Source organism: Macaca nemestrina, chromosome 3 (assembly GCF_043159975.1).
Source record: "Macaca nemestrina isolate mMacNem1 chromosome 3, mMacNem.hap1, whole genome shotgun sequence".
Classification (NCBI taxonomy): domain Eukaryota; kingdom Metazoa; phylum Chordata; class Mammalia; order Primates; family Cercopithecidae; genus Macaca; species Macaca nemestrina.
This window is the reverse complement of record NC_092127.1, coordinates 132,035,418-132,039,132: the sequence shown is the minus strand read 5'-3', so window position 1 is coordinate 132,039,132 and position 3,715 is coordinate 132,035,418. Positions and strand designations below refer to the sequence as shown.

At 33.7% G+C, this 3,715-nt stretch overlaps 1 pseudogene; it reads left to right on the top strand.

The window, feature by feature from the left end:
• The first annotated feature begins 2,377 nt into the window (after window positions 1–2,377).
• LOC105477395 (speckle-type POZ protein-like pseudogene) lies at window positions 2,378–3,512 on the top strand (annotated as a pseudogene).
• The last annotated feature ends 203 nt before the right edge of the window (window positions 3,513–3,715 follow it).

The window sequence follows — 3,715 nt, the reverse complement described above, 5'->3', positions numbered from 1 at the left end:
AGAGAGATTACAGAACATTTTATTCAAATCATCTAGGAATTAATACAGATATAAAGAAAAACAGAACTTACATAGTGCCAAAGTTTAATCATGTTGTTTATCATGCTTATAAATCTGAATTAGTTCACATAAAACCTATCCTATAACACACATAACAAAAGATTGGTATCCATTGATCAGTAAGAACTACAAATCACCCACCAAAACCAAAAAACAATCTAATAAAAAATTGATTAAAATATGAAGAAGCAATTCAAAGTAAAAATAGCCCATAAGATATAAAAGATTAAAAATTTACTGATGCTCAGTAAAATAATAATGTCAATAAATTAATGCCATAAAGAAGATTTGCACCCTATAAAAACCTGAGAAATCTGTTTTTGAGGTAATATAATTTGAAATAACACTTTAAAATGTAAATATACAGTTTGAAACTGACGTTCTACATCTAGGAATCTATCATGCAAAAATCCATACACATAAGTACATGTATGAACAGAATGATTCCTCCAGCACTTAAAATGGCTTTCAGTCAATGAATACGTGTACCTCCAACAAATGTATGAGTGTAGCCACTGCAGAAAACAGGCTGATTATCATATTGCTAAACAGAAAAAGTAGTTTCCAGAAAAACAAAAAAAGTATTTTGGCAATGAAATAAAATATATGTAAACTGGTATAAAGAAGAAAGAATCTCAAAAAAAAAATGTAATTCCAAGGAAGAGAATTTAAATTTTTATTCTATATAATTCTGCAATGTTTAACTTTCCAAAAAGTTTTCATGAATTAATTATGAGATTGAATGTTTAATCTGTGAAATAAACACATCAATTTAATACAGGAAGTTTCAAAATGTAACATCACATTATTAATTCACTACTGTCATTCAAAAAACTTGATAATGTACTATATACATATATATATACACACACACACACGTGAGTTGTAGATTTAGTAGGCAAAATTTTAGACATTATAATTATACTAAAAGACCTAAAGGAAACCACACATAAAGCTGAAAATTAAGCTATGACAATGTCACATTTTCATTATCAGTCACAAGAAATAGAACTTATATATTTTCAAAGAAGCAAATGAACATACTGGAATGAAAATATAATAACAGAAAGAGAGAATGCACAAGCAGGATTTTACTTCATATTTGAGGCAAATGAATAAGAGCCAAAAATAATGCTGAAGAGAGATCAGTAGAGATTATATAATCCAAAGAACAGAGAAAGAAAGAAGAGAAATACACAGAAACTTATAGACTTTTGGGACACACTTAAGCACAGCAACATATGCAAAGTAGAAGTACCACATGAAGAAGGGAAAGGTTCAGTGGAAAATATTCATAAATAATGCCCCAAACATCCCATAAACTATTTTAAAAACACTAATTTATATATTTTATAGGTTCTATAAATTCTTAGTTTAGGTTAAATACAAAATGTTCCAAACAGAGACACAATATAATAGGTTGAAAGCTAAAGAAAGAAAATTATAAGACACAAAGACAAAAACAAGTAACCACATATAAGGGAACTCAGATAACATTAATAACTGACTACTCATTAGAAACAATGCTGCCCCTAATGCAGTGCTATGTCATACTCAAAGGACTGCAAGAAAAAAGTGCCAACCAAAAATTCTTTATACTACAAAATCATCTTTAAAAAAAATGGTGAAATAAGGACATTTCTAAACAAACAAAAACAGAAAATTATTGCTAACTAACCTGCCTCACAATAAATTCTAAAGCAAGTTTTCCAGGCTAAAAGTAAATAAACACAGGAAGCAGTGTGAACCTGCATAATATAAAAGCGCACCTGAATAAAAAATTATGTAATTTTAACAGATAATGTAAATTCATATTTATTAAACTTTCTTAATAAATTTAAGAAGCAAGTATATAAAGCATATATATAGTTGCCATGCTGAACATTTAACTTATATATATGTAATATATTTGTCAATAATAGCACTAAGTAGCTATGTGGATGCAAAACCCTATTGCAGTAAGGCATGACACCAAGATGAGCGGGAGATCGGGAAGGATGGTGGGCAGGAGAAGAGGAATGTGGATCAGTGAAGGTGACTCCACAGGGACTTGCGACCAATAACCCTGCTGCCTCTAGCACAGCCTCAGCCTCTTGGAGTTGATGCAGCCAGGGCTGCCCACTGCTGCCTGGCAAGTCCAGGCATTGAGCAGACAGGAGGGTGGCCCTTCTCAACCATGCTCCTGGTGAAAATCAAACACTAATGCTCTGAGATATCTAAGGTAAGGTACTCAACTGTGTGGGGTACTGCATAAATTGTAAAACAATGCAATAAAGTGGCAGAGTTTCAGGAATCCGCCCCACCTCTACACAGAAATATGTCTTCTTTTCCCATAGCAGAAAGCTAGTGTTATACACAGGTCAAAATAGTAAAATGTTCAACACATAGACCATTAACAACTTCAGTTTTTGTCAAGAGGAAATGGGTGACGTGGTAAAAAGTTCAACATTTTCACTCGGCCCAGTGACGAAATGGTGACTGAGGGTAAACCCAAAGGGATTAGATAATGAAAGTAAAGAAAACTTGTCCCTATATTTGCTTTTAGTCAGGTGCCCCAAAAGTGAAGTAGGAGCAAAATTCAAATTTTCCCTTCTGAATGCCAAAAGGGAAGAAACAAAAGCAATGGAAAGCCAAAGAGCATATCAATTCATTCAAGGGAAGGACTAAGATTTTAAAAATTATTTAGAGGGGACCTTTAGCTTGACAAAGCTAATGGTCTTCTACCAGATAACAAGCTCACATTATTTTGTGAGGTGAGTGTGGTCCAAGATTCAATAAACAAATCAGGACATACTAATACAAATACTTTGAAGGTGGCTGAGTGTCAGCTAGGAGAAGATGTAGGTAATCTCGGGGAAACACAATATTTACAGACTGCAGTTTTTTGTGACAGGACAAGAATTTAAAGCTCACAAATCTGCTTGTACCTCCATCTCCTGTTTTTAGTGCCATGTTTGAACATGAAATGGAAGAAAGCATAAAGAATCGAGTGGAGATAAATGATTTAGACCCTGATGTTTTTAAAGAAATGATGAGATTCAATAACACAAGGAAATAAGTAAACCTTGACAAAATGGCTGACAACTTGTGGGCAGCTGCAGGCAAACATGCACTGGGAACAGTTGAAGGTGATGTGTGAGGAAGTTTTGTGTAGCAATACCTCAGTAGAAAATGTTGCTGATACCCTTGTCCTTGCAGATTTGCACATTGCGGAACAGTTGGAAGCACAAGCATAGACATTATTAATAGTTGCATTGTACTTTGACAACTTGGATGTAAACATAAAAAAAAAAAACCGGAATGGCAACCAAGCAACCGCTGTAATGGAAACATCAAGGTGGAAGTGCATAATTCAGTCTCACCCTTACTTAGTAGCAGAAGCCTTCTGAGCACTAGCATCTGCACAGTGTCCACAGTTTGGCATTCCACACAAACGGCTAAAACAGTCCTAAATCTTCCGTGAACAATTGAAAAATGGAATTGACTTTTAGTCATTCAAGTCTAGAAGGATTCTAATACAAAAACCTTAAGGAAGAGTTGTTTCTGTTATTTGGTCCACAGAACAGAAGCTGAAAAAAACATATTACTTGCATTTTAGGTGGATAATTAATGGTTTATTCTTCAGTTTTAAGTTAGACTGATTAATTCACTTCAA